Raw genomic sequence first — 20,212 nt, forward strand, 5'->3', positions numbered from 1 at the left:
CTCGCACTGATACCAAACCTGAATAGTCAGACATCTTACACGTTGTTTTTCATTTCATACAAAAACTCAGCTCCTCTTCCGGGCGAAAACGCCCCAAATTCAAAGACAAATTCGGAAATTATTTCGCGTCAGCCATGTTTTGAGATACCTGCAAAGGTTGTGTGTTCGAATCTCGCCGGAGCCAAGATTTGCTCTTTCTCTCTATTACTTTCTCTCCTTTTTGTTTCTTTTTCTAACTAAAATATTCAACATAAAAGGGTTGTTGGACTATAGTACAAGTCGAAAAACACTCTTCAATTAAGATTTAGACAAAAACAGTTTTTTATTATTAGGGTCTACCGTCTTCAGCGGAACACCCTTCTATTCTTATTGTTATTAGGGTCTTCCGTTTACAACGGAAGACCCTCTTTTTTTTCTTTGGTTTCTTTTTATTACAGGTCATTAGACCTGCTATTAGGTCAAAAGATCTCTTATTTAATATGATATAAAATGGGGCTGGTCCTTCAAATTAGGAATCCAACGGGGTCTATAATCCTTCATCCATCGCTCTTTTAGATCACATCTGCATTTCTTGATATGTTTCGTTGATGAAGATAAAAGGCAAGGTCATTTCCTCTTCTAAAAATCGGACGGAAGACCTCCTCGTTGCTCGCAACGAGATCGTGTCTAGTTATTATTATTATTATTAATTTTTTTTTCTGTCACGTTTTCTCAAAAACGCTTCAGCCGATTTTCGTGAAACTTTCAGATCTTATTCATGACAAAATTTGTAAGAAAATTACACGAGATTTTTTTGGTCGTCACTTCCGGTACCGAGTTATTAAAGATTTTATGTTTTTGCTTGTTCACAATTTTTCTCAAAAAGTATTCAAGATAGTACTTTCAAATTTTCAGAGAAGGTAGATAGTGAACGGCCGCAGTGCCCTTCGCATATCCGAACGTCCGCCGTCACTTCCGGTCGTCACCGGAAGGAAATGAAAAACCTTAATTTTTCAATTTTTTGAATTTGAATTTTTTTTATTTTTTCATTCGATAGAGACGCTCTCAAAACTTCAGAATATGAAATTCGTTTTAAAATCGATCCACGCATTCTTGAGATTTTGGACTCCAAAGTTCTGAAGCGACAGTCCGCGTATCTCAGTCGTTAGAGTGGTGGACTTGTGCCCAGGCGACCCGGGTTCAGTCCCTGAGTGCCGAATCTTTTTTCTCTCTTATTTGTGTTTTGATTAATGGTTTTATCTTTAAAATGATGGATTTGAATGTTTTCCGTTTTATTTTTGTCATAAATAAAAAATAATAGCGGCTTTTTTTCAGTACAAATATAGAGCTGTTTTCTGTCAGCAGCTCTCAAAATTCCGACGCTCGTCGCATCGCCGACATCAAAGACATGCCGCCGAAGTGCCCCTGCAGTTCGACCGCATTAGAGTTCGCTGGGTCGCTTTGCCGGCATCAAAGAAATGCCGCCATCTCAATGACTGTATGCACACAACATTTAGCAATGCACCCACGTTATTCTACTCGGCTTAAAAAGGAGGACTGCTTAGTATTTAATTACATATATAGATACACACATGCATGTATACATGCGTTTATTGACATTGCTTATATATTGATTTCCTGAACGTTATAAAACACTATGTAATCTCTCTCTCTCTCTCTCTCTCTCTCTCTCTCTCTCTCTCTCTCTCTCTCTCTCTCTCTCTCTCTCTAACCCTGACGACTGGGTGACTGCGATACGGTGTGAAAACTGAACCTTTATTTTCAACCTAGTTCAATTCTAGATAACTGTTTTCTGATGACCAGACCTATTCGTTCATTTTCAAGAGAGTAATGAATTTTGGGGCATTCGAGTTTCGATTGGCGTGCTTGACATGTACTGTAGAAAAAAATTCTAACTCCCGCGCACCTTACTCAATCCTAATGAAATCTCGTGTAAATATACCTCGGACCCCATTTTTATTGTCTGCCAAATATGCAGCGGATTGAACTATTAAGAAGAAATTCCTGAGATCAAACCGCGAGTATAGCCTGTACGGGAACTTAATATTTACACAGTACAAGGGATGTAAGCAGCCGCGTAATATTTCTGTTGCATGTATATTTCTTGTTTTCCGTTTAGTCTGTATCTACGATAGCGTGTGAACTACTTATGAATGTTAGAACTGTGGAAATTACTGTCATCAAATTTTTACCGAATAAATTTACGTGTTACTGATTTCGTTATTTCTACATTTATAAAGATTTTATCAACCCTGCTGAAATAAAACAGTCAAACATAATAGTAAACGACACGAAAAAACATTCTCAACACTGAAATACATGGGTAAAATGCATCAGTCATTGTTTTAGAACTTCCCCTAATTGTTGTTAACCGAATCTGAGATCCACACCTCAAAATTCTATTTTCGATTTATTTAAGACGAAAATCAAGCTCGGGTCTTTTCACCCCCCACCCCCCTCCAGACACAAACACGCATCAATATTTCAAATGACCTCACACTGTTACCAAACCTGAATAGTCAGACATCTTACACGTTGTTTTTCATCTCATACAAAAACTCAGCTCCTCTCCCGGGCGGAATCTTCCAAAATTCAAAGACAAATTCGGGAATTATTTCGCGTCAGCCATGTTTTGAGACACCTGCAAAGGCTGTGTGTTCTAATCTCGCCGGAGCCAAGATTTGTTCTTTCTCTCCTTTTTATCTAATTTTCTAACTAAAATATTCAACATAAAAGGGTGTTGGACTATAGTAAAAGTTGAAAAACACTCTTTAAAAGATTTAGACAAAAACAGTCTTTTATAATTAGGGTCTTCCGTATTCAGCGGACGGAGGACCTCCTCGTTGCTCGCAACGAGATCGTGTCTAGTTTTTATTGTTGTTTTTTTTCCGCACGTTTTCTCAAAAATGCTTTAGCCAATTTTCATGAAATTTTCAGATCTTATTCATGACAAAATTTGTAAGAAAAATACACGGGCTTTTTTTGATCGTCACTTCCGGTACCGAGATATTAAAGATTTTACGTTTTTGCTTGTTCACGATTTTTCTCAAAAAGTATTTACGATAGAACCTTCAAATTTTCAGAGAAGGTAGAGAGTGAACGGCCGCAGTGCCTTTCTCATATCCGAACGTCCGCCGTCACTTCCGGTCGTCACCGGAAGGAAATGAAAAACCTTAATTTTTCAAATTTTTAGATTTGATTTTTTTTTATGTTTTAATTCGATAGAGACGCTTAAAACACTTCAGAATATGAAATTCGTGTTAAAATCGATCCAGGCATTCCCGAGATTTTGAGTTCAAAAGTTCTGAAGCGAGAGTCCGCGTAGCTCAGTCGTTAGAGTGTTGGACTTGTGCCCAGGCGACCCGGGTTCCATCCCCGAGTGCCGATTATTTGTTCTTCACTAATTTTGTTTTGTTTACCTTTAAAATGATGGTTTTTATTGTTTTCCGTTTTATTTTTATCATAAATAAAAATAATAACAGTTTTTTTAGTACAAATATAAAGCTCGTTTTTGTCAGCAGTTCGCATCGCCGCCATCAAAGACATGCCGCCGAAGCGCCCCTGCAGTTCGACCGCATTAGAGTTCACTGGGTCGCTTTGCCGGCATCAAAGAAATGCCGCCATCTCAATGACTGTATGCACACATTTAGCAATGCATCAACGTTATTCTACATGGCTTTAAAAGGAGGACTGATTAGTATTTGTTCACATATATAGATACACGCTTGCATGTATGCATGCGTTTATTGACATACGTTGCTAATATACTAATTCCCTAAACACTATAAAAAACTAGAAAATCTCTCTCTCTCTCTCTCTCTCTCTCTCTCTCTCTCTCTCTCTCTCTCTCTCTCTCTCTCTAAAGTACATAAGAACTAAGTACAGGTAACATGCAGTAAATTGGATAGAGGCTAAATGTACATTGGCGTCCAAAAATTATACATGTATTTATTTTAAGTTACGGGATAATGTCTATGGATTCAAATAATTTGAAATTCATTGTTTAATGATTGTCTTCTTACTGATTGGAAATCAACGCTAAAAAGTCATTTTTATTAATGATGGTGTACTTTTTCCTTTTTGTGCATGTCTATATACTGATACAAATCTGTTGCCTGTCTGGGATTAAGAAAAACCTCCGAAGTTTATACTCGTAACTATACAAACGAACGGGTGACTGCGACAAGATTTGAAAAGTGACCACCCGTTTATGAGTGTTTGAGCCTAAAAATAAACAGATGTAAAAAAAAAAATTACATCTTTCAAACAACGCTTATACATTGTTTTTAACATATGTATTTTATTTAATACCACATATTGCAATATGTGATATTTAGAATTTAATTTTCTACGTTTAATATAGAAGTCACCGACCGACCCCCTCCCCCCTCCAAATTCATAAAATCATTTAGTTTTTAGGGCCCGATTTTACTTGATCTTTGATCTTCGACCTTTAATTTCAACTAATTACCATTATAGATTACTGTACTAATTACCAGACCAATTCGTTCATTATTAACAGAGTTATGAAGCTTTTGGCATTTGAGTTTTACTTGTTGTGTTTGACATGTACTGTAAAAAAAAATTCTGACTCCCAAGCCCTTCACTCATTCCTAATGAAAATTCGTGAAAATGAACCTCTGACCCCATTCTTATTGTCTGTCAAATATGCAGCGGATTGAACAATTAAGACGAAATTCCTGAGATTAAACGGCGCTTGTTGCCTATACGTGGAAATTAAATTTACACACTGTACACGCACCGACCCCCCCCCCCTTCCTATTCACAAAATCATTTAGTTTTTCTGGCCTTATTTTACTGGATCTTTCATCTTGAGCCTTTATTTTCAATCTAATTCAATTCTAGATTACTGTACTAATGACCAGACATATTCGTTCATTTTTAAGAGAGTTATAAATTTTTGGGCATTTGAGTTTCGATTGGCGTCCTTGACATGACTGTAGAAAAAAACCTTGGACCCCATTCTGATTGTCTGCCAAATATGCAGCGGATTGAACAATTAAGAAGAAATTCCTGAGATCAAACGGCGAGTATAGCCTGTACGGAGACTTAAAATTTACACAGTACAAGGCATGTAAGCAGCCGCGTTATATTTCTGTTGCATGTATATTTCTTGTTTTCTATTTTGTCTGTATTTACGATAGCGTGTGAACTACTTATGAATGTTAGAACTGTGGAAATTACTGTCATCAAATTTTTGCCGAATAAATTTACCTGTTACTGATTTCGTTATTTCTACATTTATAAAGATTTTATCAATCAAATCAAACAGTCAAACATAATAGAAAACGACACGAAAAAAAATCTCAACACTGAAATACATGGGTAAAATGCATCAGTCATTGTTTTAGGACTTCCCCTAATTGTTGTTAACCGCATCCGAGATCCACACCTCAAAATTCTATTTTCGATTTATTTAAGACGAAAATCAAGCTCGGGTCTTTTCAACCCCCTCCAGACACAAACACGCATCAATATTTCAAATGACCTCGCACTGTTACCAAACCTGAATAGTCAGACATCTTACACGTTGTTTTTCATTTCATACAAAAACTCAGCTCCTCTTCCGGACGAAAACGCCCCGAATTCAAAGAGAAATTCGGGAATTATTTCGCGTCAGCCATGTTTTGAGATACCTGCAAAGGTTGTGTGTTCGAATCTCGCCGGAGCCAAGCTTTGCTCTTTCTCTCTATTACTTTCTCTCCTTTTTGTTTCTTTTTCTAACTAAAATATTCAACATAAAAGGGTTGTTGGACTGTAGTACAAGTCGAAAAACACTCTTCAATTAAGATTTAGACAAAAACAGTTTTTTATTATTAGGGTCTTCCGTCTTCAGTGGAACACCCTTCTATTCTTATTGTTATTAGGGTCTTCCGTTTACAAAGGAAGACGCTCTTTTTTTCTTTGGTTTCTTTTTATTACAGGTCATTAGACCCGTTATTAGGTCAAAAGGTCTCTTATTTAATATGATATAAAATGGGGCTGGTCCTTCAAATTAGGAATCCAACGGGGTCTATAATCCTTCATCCATCGCTCTTTTAGATCACATCTGCATTTCTTGATATGTTTCGTTGATGAAGATAAAAGGCAAGGTCATTTCCTCTTCTAAAAATCGGACGGAAGACCTCCTCGTTTCTCGCAACGAGATCGTGTCTAGTTATTATTAAGGTCTTCCGTTTCCAACGGAAGACCTTATTGTTTTTGTACTGTTTCTTATTATTAAGGTCTTCCGTTTCCAACGGAAGACCTTATTGTTTTCGTACTGTTTATTATTTTTTTTTTCTCCAAATTTTGTGCACGCGATTTCTCGAAAACTACTCAACCGATCTGAACAATTTTTTCACAGATGATGGGAAATTATCTGAATTTTATATATTTTTGAATTTTTTGTCGTCGTCACTTCCGGTCCGGATTTACGGTCGATTTTGTAATTTTTGACGACCAATTTTGTGCAGAGTTGATCTCAGAAACTATAAGAGATATGACTTTGAAATTTTCAGGATAAGTAGAGCATGGTTTGAAGTTGTGCACTATTTAGTTGTTTTGCACCAGTGGAGCTATTCCTTGGAGCTCGCTTAGGCACAAAAATGGGGTACAGATTTCGAATCCAAATTTCCATATGTTTTGATCAGTATCTTTTTATCAGTTGATATTTTGACAAGACATATAGAACAAAAGTAGTAGAGAATCAAAAGTTCTATCCAATAAAATCAAGAAAAAGGGGACCAAGAGACTCGTAAATTCTATTACGAATAACTTGAAAACGATAAATATTTTGTTATGCATTATAAAAATCAAAGTTGTTGATCTCTACATTATCGGTTTGAAAGAGTTATCGTCAGGCCCATGTCTGACGTAATTAGGGTTTTTATTCTTTATCTTCAATTTTTTTTTTTTTGGGGGGGGGGGGGGTAATTTTGAAATTGTATCGATATCTCATGGTATCATTTTATCTTAAAAAAAATCGGACGGAAGACCTACTCGTTACTCGTAACGAGATCGTATCTAGTTATTATTATTTTTTTCCACAAATTTTGTGCACGCGATTTCTCGAAAACTATTCGACCGATTTCAATCATTTTTTCACAGAAGATGGGACTTAATGTAAACTTCATACGTTTTTGAGATTATTCCTGTCGTCACTTCCGGTACCGATTTATCGGCCATTTTGCACATTTTCACGACCTATTTTGTGCAGAGCTGATCTCAGAAACTATCAGAGATATGACTATGAAATGTTCAGGATAGGTAGTCTATAGTTTGAAGTTGTGCACTATTATGTTGTTTTACGCCAGTGGCGCCATTTCTTGGAGCTCGCATGGGCTCGAAAATTGAGTACGAATTTTCATTCAAAATTTTCATACGTTTTCATCTGTATCTTTTTATCAGTTGATATTTTGTTAAGACATATATAACAAAAGTGGTAGATAATTAAACGTTCTTTCAACAAAATAAAGAAAAAGGGGCTGGCCCCTTAAATTAGGGGCAAAGACACTCGTAAACTCTATTACAAATAACTTAAAAACGATCAAAATTTTGAAATGCAATATAGAAGCAAAGTTGTTGATTGTAGCAATATTTATCAGGTAAAATCATTTTCACATCCATTTATGACGTAATTAGGGATTTTAAGGGGCCAAAGTACTTAAACTTTGATGCAATATATCTAGAGAAGGAGACATATTTTGATAGGCAATGTAGAAAAGAAAATGTTTGCATTGATGATTCTAATCGATTCCACTAATCAAAACTCTAAAGTCTGTCCCCATTAAGGATCTAGAGGGCTGGCCCCTAAAATATTCAATCATTTGTATCTCAAAAATGAACAACAATTTTAGATGGGTGTAAGAACAAAAAATGTTAGTATTCGTGAGACCTTCGATTGAACTCAAGAAAAAGGGGCTGGCCCCTTAAATGAGGGACCAGGACACTCGTAAACTATATTACAGATAACTTGAAAACAATCAAGATTTCAAATATCTTTGGTACCTAGCCTTTTTACAAAATTGATACCAGCGAGATTTTAGTCACTGTAAGTGATTGAGACACAAACTTTTATAAATGATAGACAATCGATTGAAGATATATTTTAAAGGGGTTTTCTTTTGTCAACCGTCACTTCCGGTACTCACCAGAAGACTTCAAACAATTCATTTTTTTTACAAGTTTAACTGATTATCTTTGGTGTTTCATCTTCCATGATTAAAAGTGGTGTACACTAAACAAATGTATAAAAAAAAAACCTAGCTTTTATTTTCATAAACCTCTTTTGTTCGTCCGTTTCGGACTCGAGACAAAAAACCTAGATTCACCAAGATCGCAGATTTGGCAGAGAATATCGATATTTCATCGTATCATATGAAAACAAAATCGGACGGAAGACCTACTCGTTACTCGTAACGAGATCTAGTTTCTATATACATTCCTACATTTAAAAAAATTGCCCCCCCCCCCTCCAGTTGTGATCCCATCCTATCCCCGGGATCATGATTTGAACAAACCTGAATTTACCCTAACTGAGGATGCTTCCACTCAAGTTTCAGATTTTTGGCCAATTGGTTTCTGAGAAGAAGACATTTCTCTCTAAATTCCTCTGTAAAAATTTGACACCCCCCCCCCCCCCCATTGTGGCTCCACCCTACCCCTGGGGATCATGATTTTCGTAAGTTTTAAATCTATATAACATTAATATGCTTCAACATAGGTTTTAATTACCTCACTTATTATGACTAAATTATGTTTATACATTAGGTTGTCTCATTTATTTCAATATTTACAGAAAACTAAGAGAACACACTTCCTTTCATGCGCTTACTTACGTACTGAACCATCTTAACCTTTAAATATGACTGTGTCCTTTGTTATGCTAGGTTTCTCCCCAGTCATGTACAGGAAATTGTGATATTTTCACACATTTTTGAATTTAACTACTATTCAATATTAATTGTATATATTAGTTATAATGACTACAGACAACGTAACTTGTTAATGAAGGAATCTATAAATTATATGATCTATGTATTCAATAAATCATTGTAGCTAATCAATATATTAACTATTTGTCCAAATCATGTTCGTTGTTTGAAACCAACCTGTTCCTGTAATGGGTCTTTTAATCCTTACCGCTTTTGTCAGTTTGTTGCATTGATCGAGCCCAAACTTACGTTCCCGAGAGAATTGTATTCCCGATCGTAAGGCTATTGATGGCATCTGCTCCAAAGAAAGCATGCGTTGTCTAACAGCGTCAATTACATGCGACATCCACTTATTTGAGCGTAAATGATTCAAATCAAGCGTTTAAATATGGATATATCTTCATGAATGATCAGGCTGCAAAGCATTATGCTTTCATACATAATGTAGATACGACTCATCTGTTAGCTAAAAGTCAAATAAATCTAGCAATTATCTTTAAACGATCAAAGTTAATACCCATCATCATTTTCACATTAAAATATATTTGAGATCAGAGCTTATGGGATATTGATTTTCCCCCTGAAAATGTGTATTAAAGAGAATTTTACAAGCAAAGATCCTAAGCATTAGTTAAAATGACACGTTTTTGGTTAGTGACATAACGACTGCAACCAATGAATATTCCTGTTAAATCTACAATTGAATATTCACATTTTTCTCTTTAAAAAAGGCGTTAGACTCTTAGAGGGACATGGTCATGATTTTGGTCAAGTTTCATTTTGCTATTTCTATTGTTTATAATGCTTTGCAGCAACCTCTAATGATACAGTATCCACTAATGAATAAAGTTGCATTAGTGGTGAGACATCTGACCATTAATGATATCATTTTACCATTAACAATTCATGTCCTCTGATATAAGAAAAAATCAAATCAAGTAAGTCCATTGTTGACATTCAATGGTATTTTATTGCATTTGAAAATGTACTTCAATCATTAATGATACAATTATTAAGCATTGAATCTTTTTTTAAGTAACATAAGTAACGCGTTATGAAAATTTGTATGCGCACACCGCTGCAGTTATGAGACAAAATCTTTAAAAAAATTTAACTTCTTGCATTGTCTGCAAATGTGATTTATACCATAAAAATCCTAGTTTAAGTAAGGGTAAGTTCATATAAATATGAAAGCAATTTTAACAGCCACAAGCGTGAACTTTGCTTTTCGCTTGTGATGTTGCATTGTACAGCATTCAACGTTTGTGACGTCCTCATATCTAAAATAATCATCTGATATTATTCTACCTTAAATATCCATAATATCCATAAATAAGGTATCTAGAACGAGCTGATTATTAAATTAACAGTAAAGATAATATTGTAAACTTTAAATATTACTTTTTTATTCAATTCTTTTTTTTTGACATTGGAATTAAAAACTATCTAGAGTAGGTCCTTTATCCCAAAATCGGAGCAACGTATCTGGTATGCAGGCAAAAAGTGTATACGATACTTTTGAGATATTTTATGATAATGTATTGAGTAAGGGGCGAGATCGAAAGTTTGATGGCGGGTGAAAACCTAATTAAGATAGTAACTGAAGGGGTAGGGTAAACGCCTGCGTATGACGTATACTAGTAACAATAGATACACACAACTCTTGGTGCATGCTTTGCTTGTTAAAATGATAAAGAAGCTGGACACAGGTTGGACACCATTTTTTATTTATAAATATATGATAAACATCAACACAAATTAAAATATCGTTTTTTCATTCAACGACAGCTCGTTTAATTATAATTTTGTAACAGTTTTAGCTAATTTGTAAGTTGAAGTTGCGATGACTTAACAAGTAAAACGGAAGCCCATGTAGTAATTGTAAAACAAAATTATAAAACGGAATGAGTTGTACTATTGTAATTTGTATTGAAGCAAACTTTAATTCCTGAGATTTTACGCGATGATAAAAAACGGGTTTTTTTCAAGTCGCAAAAAATTTACCACACAAATTGTTTTTAGTACAATTAACAACTATAAAAAATATCGGAAATTGCAAAAAATGGCATGCTCTAAAAGGAAAACTCTACCTATTTAGATTTGGCGGGGGGGGGGGGGGGTGTGCTACAACCAAAAAAAAGCAAGATATTTTTTTTATTTATACATGTATGATAAACTCTCTATGATTTCTCCATGTGTTATAGCTCCGGAATCGGTACCTCTCCCTCCCCGGAAGAAACAGTCGTCAAGATCCGTACTAGAAATAATTTCAGGGATAAATATACACGGGAGAATGAGGAACATCAAAAGCAAAAGAGAATCGAGGAACAGGGAGATGTGTGGCAACAGCAACGAGAAGAGACCGCAAGAGTGCGCAGGCTCAGAGAGGCATGTCAACAAAACAGAAATAAACAGCGACAGGAAAGAGACCGGAAGTTACAGGAGGAACAGAAGAAGGAGGAGGACAGAAGAAACCGGAAGGGGGTCAAACGTTATGATAAAGCCCGACAGATGCCAGATGACTCGTATGGTGGTAGTCAGGCGCCAGACAAATACCAAGCAAAGCAGCATAACGTTCAAAGCACAGGACGTCCAGTCAGGATAGACGGTAGAATGGAAAGTAAAGTACAGAAAGATGCTAAAAACAGGGGCAAACTTATCGACAAGAGCCCGGATGAAACGAATAATACATTTTACGAAATCTACCTTAAAGAAGATGATCAAACAGCAGTTTTAAATGAGCAAAGACAAAACGTGAAAGGCAAACAATCCGGTGGGGGTATTCATGTAATTCCACCAGACGTTGGGAAAGAAGAACTCAAAGATGACAGACCACAACGCTCTAAAGTACGACAGAGAGCAGCAACAGCTCCAGATGTAAAAGGAATGGATAGAAACAGAAAGCAAGACGATATGCTTCTTTCGATGGGTCCAAGAAAACCGATTAAAGGGATTAGACAGCCTGATAGAAACCACCAAGAGTCGGAATTGGAAAACGATGGAGACGAGCAAAAAAGGCCTGGTGTTCCTAAAACACAACTCAAAGATGACAGACCACAACGCTCTAAAGTACGACAGAGAGCAGCAACAGCTCCAGATGTAAAAGGAGTGGATAGAAACAGAAAGCAAGACGATATGCTTCTTTCGATGGGTCCAAGAAAACCGATTAAAGGGATTGGACAGCCTGATAAAAACCACAAAAATTTGGAATTGGAAAACGTTAGAGACAAGCAAAGGCCTGATGTTCCTAAAAAGCATCCCCGGAAACCAGAGGTTGTGGAAGTTTCAGGAGTGCAAAGAGTTCAAGAAATAGAGAAGGCAAAAATGAAAAAGGATGAAAAGATTTTCATTCAGAGGCCCAAAGACAACAACAAGAAAGTGATCAAGAGATTTCAGAAAGCGGTCACGAAGTCGCCAAGGTCAAAATTCATCCCTCTGATGTTGACCCTATAATTCGAGAGAGGGCTCTTACCTCTCGGTACTAAAACTATATATTTACATTTTCCAGTGTCTTTGCCTGTGATAAAACTACGTATCGATTTTGTACTATATAACCCCAGGCACGTAGCATCGTTTTTGAAAGTGTGGGGGGGGGGGGGCCAGACCCATCCAAAAAATCTTGACAAGCAAAAAAATAAAAAAAAAGAAGATTCAAAGTTTCCAAAAATCTTCAAAATCCTAATCCGTGGGGGGGGGGGGGGGGGGGGGGGATGGGGGGGGGGGGCTAACTTCAATTTGACTCCTCATTTCCTTATCTTCATATCAATTTTTTACTTACTTCCAAAAAAGTGGGGGGGCCAACTCCATTATAATTCATTTTTTTATATGTAAATTTAAAAAAAAATTGTTGTTCCGAGAAAAAGTGGGGGGGGGGGGGGCAGGCCCCCCCCTGCCCCCCCCCTGATGCTACGTGCCTGAACCCATAATACAAATGACGCCAAATTGAGGCGCCAGCGGGGTTTGCTTATTTATATAAAAATATTTAATCGTACGATGGCTCAAAATTATATAAATATAAGTAATAAGGAATCATTCTTTGAATATTATGAGGTGATAATTTCGGTCGGGGCGTGATCAAATCTATCATAAAGCTCTTCGGGCTTTATTGGATTTGATCACGCCCCGACCAAAATTATCACTTCCTAATACTCAGAAAATGATTCCTTATTCCTTATATAATATATTTCAACAATTTTTGGGTCTAATGAAAATACATCTGTATAAAGATTGGATTTTATTTTAACACATTCATTGATATGTCAAAACAGGATTGGGCAACAAGCAAAGTCTATACATTATAATAAACCCTCCCCTAAATACATGTAACTATTGTGAAAGCATTAGGCAATTGTAATATTAGTATTTAAAACCATTACGAGAATTGAAGATATGTTCAAATGCAACAAGTTGTCTTCAATTATTAATCAATAAGTTGGATAAGGTACAAAATTTAAATATATATATTCCCGTATGATTGAAGAAATTAAAGAGTTTTTTTCTTGTATTGTGTTTACTGTCGATTCCTAATTAAAAGCGAGGAATTAATATGTGCGTAAAATCGTGAGTAGCGCATCCTGCGGGTATTAAGATTTTTCTTTTATTTTTCGGACGGATGTAAACTAAATGAAACTATGATAAAAAAAAATCGGCGATTTGAAGCAAAACGCTTGAATCGCAGAATTAAGAACTCAAATTAAATGATAAATCTACCGTATAACTGCTTCAACATTCCTTTTTCATTATTATGCTTACAATTGATAAGTGCTGCTTTTGGGTAAAAACGTCGTGTTAGTATGTTTTAGACAAGAAACGTGTGATTTTTTCCTTCAAGCATGGAAGATCAATTAATAGGAACCATACTTTGAAAAAGTGCAGATATTTCTATACTTAATAGAATATGAAGTATTGTAAACACATTAGTAACTTATATATACACGTGTAACTTCTCCCAGCTTATGACAACTCCTTTACTGCTTTCTTTTGCGTCATTGAAGTTTGGAATGCATGCATGGCGTTTATTTAACACCTAAATGCGCATAGCGCATTCAAAGTGTAAAAGCTCACAACTCATCAAATAATTTCAATTTTACCATCAAAAGTTGTGAATTAATTCAATCAAGAATTATTTTATTTTATTACAAATATCCTTTTATTAGCTTCCAATATATTTTGGCTATTCAAAAAATTACAACAACAAAACAAAGTGAAACAATTCATCAATTTATGTGTTAAAATGATTCTCATACGAATTGTAATCTATACTTTACTTATATTTTGGCATTCAAATACAGTAAATCTACAAACTTCATACTAACATCAAAAATATATAATCGTGTAATATTTTATAGTGAATGCTTAACAACCTTTGATAAACAAATGATAAATCACATAAACAAAATCAGAAAAAAAACTCATAAAAACACAACCAGTGGTCGTTATCACAGATATAAGATACATGTATAAAGATCATTCTCGTTAGGTCTCGAATGGCATTACAGGAAATTTTTTAATCAAATACATGTATTTCAATTAATATCTTTATACTATCTACAATAAGCAATTAAATCAGATTCATCACAAAACAAAACGAAGGGAATAAAAAATTCATAAGCAAATTGCATAAAAATGATTATCAAATTATATACATTATAATATACATGTATTGTGTATTAAAAAATACAATGATATTCTTTGGTCAGGTCTTGATTAGATAATTCTCAGCATTAATATTACATTCATCCTCTAGCAGTCTATGATTTCACATTTTGTGGCTTCAGTTGTTCTCACAATTGCTCCAAGCAATTAATAGAGTGAGTTAATTGTAATATATTGTTATGGAGGCACTTTTTATAGTTTTGAGGTGTTATTCCTTTGTAGAAATGGTTTCAGGTGCTGGTGGAAGGAATAATGAACCTGCAAAAATTTATATATCTAAGAATGCAGAGTAAAATTATTCAGAATACTAGTAAAAAAATTTCATTGTTTCCAGATGTGCAATGTAACTCTTTCATCGTTTTTGCAATGTGGATCAGCACTTATAGAAACTGTACAAATACAATATTTATCATATCTGTTCATGTAAATGAGCAATATTTATATGTAAATATACAATATCCAGTAAAGATTGAAAAAAAAACCAATATAGTGAAATATTAGAATACAATTATTCATTGAGGCTGTTTATATTGGTAATTTTGCTGAAAATACGGTACTTACATCATATTGGTTTAGAGGTTCATTTTGTGTTGATTTTAGCATTCTCTCGTAAACATTTCCATCGTAACAGCCAAGCACCGAACCATGTGTGTTGTCATGGATATCAAAGGCATCTACAAGGGAGACTGCATCTGGTCTGAAATGTAAAGAAATTATTGAATAATACAGGTACTCTTAAATCTAAAATAAAGATATCGAGAGAGAGAGAGAGAGAGAGAGAGAGAGAGAGAGAGAGAGAGAGAGAGAGAGAGAGAGAGAGAGAGAGAGTGTGTGTGTCTGTGAGTAGCAGGGCTCAGAAAAGGAGAAATTTGCTAAACCAAACAAAATATGTTTTACACATGTAGAGTTACTAAGCAACATGTCGAAGATATTTAAGAATTATTTAGTACATGTAATTGGTTCATCTCACCTGATTTTTGCCAGCATCTTGACTTCTGTTTCTTTCAGCCATTCCATCTGTGGCAATCCAATAGACTCAGTCTTTGGTTGGATAAAAAGAAGTTAGAAAATATCCATCATTATCATAATAATGGTAGAAATACAAAATGAGCAAACTTTATACAGATGAAATTGAATAAAGACTTTTTGACATTTATGACCAAAGTTCATATGGGTATATCCAATGTTATTTTTGCCTTTTTTTAATATCCATTTTTGACTTATCTTGATCTATTTACATTCAGCTGTTATAATACTCTTTATATAATATAACAATGTAACATCATATCTAAATGTCAGTTGGCAAAACCCTATTACACATACATAAACAACCAACAGACTTCACTGTGTCTCCATAATTCATACACAGAGTATAATATGGTGTAGAGCTATGTAGTTATACAGGAATCAAAAGGATATCATTAGTCTCACCTCAAGAACATCTCCAGCATTCTTAACAATGTTGAACACAGTGAAGAAGACAAGCAGATTGTTTAAAGCTTTGGAAACAGGAACGCTGATCTGAAGTTGATTCATGCCTTCCTTGTAATCAACTATCATATAGTATACCAGGTGGGCCTGTAAGTGTGTACCAGAGAATAACACTAGTGTATTAAATTAACAGTTGTTTGTAACCAACCACCATACAGTATAACAGGTGAGCCTGTAAGTGTGTACCAGAGAATAACACTAGTGTATTAAATTAACAGTTGTTGTAATCAATCACCATACAATATAACAGGTGGGCCTGCAAGTTTGTACCAGAGAATAACACTACTGTATAAAATTAACAGCTGTTTGTAATCAACCACCATACAGTATAACAGGTAAGCCTGTAAGTGTGTACCAGAGAATAACACTAGTGTTTTAAATTAACAGTCATTATAAACAACCACCATACACTATAACAGGTGAGCCTGTAAGTGTAAACCATAAAATAACACTAGACTAAGGGTAAAAAAAATTAACTGTTCATCACTCAGTATAACAGGTGTATGTAAGTCTGCAAGTTTTGAAAAAAAATAACACTCTGAAAACTAACTTCTCTTTACCTAATGCGAGGTTCCCACTGGCATGTGATCCGTCACAAACACTATGTTACCAACACTATGACGGACAAATCATAAGTGATCATGGAACTTCTCAATAAGTTTAGGATTAGGTACAAGGTGATGCAATTCTATATGTACATGTAAGTCCTTATGTATTTTGTCAAGCTTTAATAGGTAAGGTCAAGATATTTTATGAACAAAACAGTTGTTTCTGGCTATCAGCGTATATTCTCTATTGTAACTGACCCTTGCTGCTCGGACAAGTTAAACCAGGTTGTCATTCATGGCCTTATGTTGCTTCTTTCCCCCTTCTATATCTCTTTGGAGCATCCTGGCAACTTTTGAAATCATCCTAAAAAATTCAACATAAATGTGTGACGTGATAAGTCCCTGAAAGTCCTCTATGTGTATTATGTTAAGTAATAAATTAGGCAAGATGTTCACAATGACACTGTTTCACTGAATTTCAATGAGTTTTAATTTTTACAAAAATTTTCTTTCTATGTAGAGGAGTCAGATGATTTGACAGCAATCATTTTTTTTTACATGACTCATGTAATTAAGATAATTATAAACAAAATATACTAAAAATTTCAGTTATTGTTCAGCAGTAGAGAGGTAACAAGGGCTTACGAGTTTAATTCTCCATGGGAAATTAGTAACATGTAAATCATAGAAATCCTATCTACTTACCTGTAGGCTCGGAACCTGTACACCTGGCATAACAAAGACACATTCATACAGTCTCCAGGTGAGTTGATGGGACAGGTGTATTTAATCGGATCCATACAGAGGTATTCTGTGGAACCAGACAATCTCTCCACTAACAGCTGCAGCAAACCTCTTCATCAAGTACCTATACATAGTAAGTAATTATCATGTTTCCATTATGTATTTACCATGCAAAACATAATATGACTTCTCCATATTTCATTTCAGTTTGCACATCAAATTCTTAAAATTAACTGTAAATTTCAAAATGGGCTACTACAGATTATAATAACTCTCAAGTAAGAATCTTTCACAGTAATTCTGAATAACACTCCATTAAATTGATCATGAACAAGTCTCAAAAATAGCATTTCCTCTCACAATTACCAGGTACGGTTGATTTCTTATTTACCTTGGGTTCCTCATTCACCTATAAATATCTGCCACTTTGTATCAAATACTAATACAAATTCAAGTATAAAATCACAACATAATTTCATTTTGTAATTGTTCACAACTGTTGGAAAAATACTGTAGAGATTTAAAAACCCCTAGAGGATATTTCTTGCCATTCTAAGTAATAAAGGAATTTAATTTCTATCTGTGTTACACAGTTGTTACATAGGCGAGTTATGTTACATGAAATACAGTCGCACCTGTTTTTAGAGACTACTGATGGGAGAATGACAAACTGGCCACTTAAAAAGGTGGCCTCTTATTCCAGGTTTCAAATCATTGTACTGAGGACACACCTTGTTTACTAACCTCTATAACCATGGCCTTCTTTTTATATGAGAAGACCTCTTCGGAAGAGCTCTTCCTACTTTCCATTCATATAAATTTATTCACAATGCAAGAGTTTTACTCAGAATTCATCATAAAAGAACAATACTGGCAGTAGGGCTAACATACATGTAAAGCGCAAGACTGACCATTTGATATCGTTGTATTGAATTGGGTTATCTTATTAAATCCTAGCAGAATTCAAATTACACACAATTATTGGTCATCACCTCATTTTCTGCTGTTTAAGGTTGGCTTTTTTTGACACAAGGTCACATGTCACCGTAGAAATCATGTGACAAAACAGACAATTGAAAACAGGCAATTTAAAAGCACAGGAACTCAAAACACTGGCCGTTAGTAGCATTAAACAGGTGGTCGCCTAAATGAGTTAAAATATAGTGAAAAACTAAACAGGCAGGATTGAAACTGGACACTCATGGGGAGTGGCCCCAGGTTAAAGGTGGCTGTATCAGCTGTTGCGACTGTAGATGAACTTGTTCTGCCAATCAACAAAGGTTTTACAACCAGAATTAAATTATTTTCCATAGTATCCTCCACCCCTTCATTGCTCTACAGTGTTACGTTTCTTTTAAGATTTTTAAGACTAGTACAAAATACCTTCCATAACATAATTTATACAGTCTGTGTTTTTAAAACACCTCTTTTTCACATTACACACCTGGCGACCTACAGGTAGAGCACAGTGTTCTCCCCTTCACGGTGACCAGGGACTTGGCCGATGCTACTGCGTCTCCCAAGGCTGAAGCGGCCAGGTAACTCTGTCCCCCACAGGCCTGTTTGCTGATCTCCAACAGCTCGACCGTCATCTCGGCTGACAGGGCCTTCATGCCAGCCGACTGACAATGGATCTGCAAAATAACCACAGCCATTTAAAGATTTTCCTTACCATGCTTTATTGTTAAACTAATAAACTAGGTGGCATAACTCAATCAAGCAAAAACATTCTTCACTTTACTAGAAGAATCACTAGATTTATTATTCAAAATCACTTTAAAAAGTATAGCACCATACATGTAAATAAAGCAATGCATTAACAAAATACTATACCTCAGGAAGATTTTTAAAGTTTCCCTTCGATATCTCAGCATAGAGGGTTTTAGAGACAAAGAATAAAGCGTAGGCTGTGGCAAGACTAGGAAAGACTTTTTACTGCTGGGTCTGGTAGTCCAAGATCTTGCTCTCCATTTCACTGCTATGACACATATTTGTAACATTTAGAATCAAATTATTACCTATGTACTATGAATACATCTAAAGACTAAATATGCAATGATCTCTCTCTCTCTCTCTCTCTCTCTCTCTCTCTCTCTCTCTCTCTCTCTCTCTCTCTCTCTCTCTCTCTGCTCATGTGCACTATGATTCACGACCTCAGTAGATCTTCATGAGATTCATGCGAAAATATTTATAGATACTTAAATGTACTTGAAGATGAATTATGAGAAATGTATGCTTTACCTTGAATCGAATGTAGACTGTCTTCGAACAGCAGAGTACCAAACAGTTATTGAAGAAGAATAACTGAGAGTCACAAAGCACCAGTTTACAATAGTGACCCTCACCAAGATCATGGCAGAGTAGTTTGCCTTGCTAGGGCCTCTGGATGTAAAATGGCCTTCTCTGCTAACCTTCACTTATAATATAATATTAATTAATAATTAATATCTGTATTTATTAAGTGAATATAGGTACATAAATTTGTACATGTATGTATTGTACATATATGTAGATGGGTCCATATATATTTAACATGTTTAAATGCATTTTTTTTCAACTGTGAATATACATATGAATACAGTTACATAAATTTTTGTGAAAAATTTTTTTTGTGTAAAATCAGATTCAGTATTAAGCATGGTACAAAACTAAATCTGGCCATTATCATTTTGGTGAAAAAAGGACAGAGGAAATGAATCAATAAATGTTTTAGAGACTGCTGTAAATTATTTTCGACAAGCAAATACATAGATATTATTTTCAACTTGTGCTAAAATCACATATAATACTTTTTTCTTCAACAACATTATGATATCTCATTTAGATGGATATATTTAT

General features: G+C 35.1%; 2 pseudogenes; one reads left to right on the plus strand and one right to left on the minus strand.

The window, feature by feature from the left end:
* The first annotated feature begins 11,090 nt into the window (after positions 1-11,090).
* On the plus strand, positions 11,091-12,421 carry LOC128157838 (intersectin-1-like; annotated as a pseudogene).
* Positions 12,422-13,961: 1,540 nt separating this feature from the next.
* LOC128159313 (peroxisomal acyl-coenzyme A oxidase 1-like) lies at positions 13,962-19,363 on the minus strand (annotated as a pseudogene).
* Positions 19,364-20,212: the final 849 nt, after the last annotated feature.

The sequence above is a fragment of the Crassostrea angulata genome, chromosome 8, assembly GCF_025612915.1.
Source record: "Crassostrea angulata isolate pt1a10 chromosome 8, ASM2561291v2, whole genome shotgun sequence".
Lineage (NCBI taxonomy): Eukaryota > Metazoa > Mollusca > Bivalvia > Ostreida > Ostreidae > Magallana > Magallana angulata.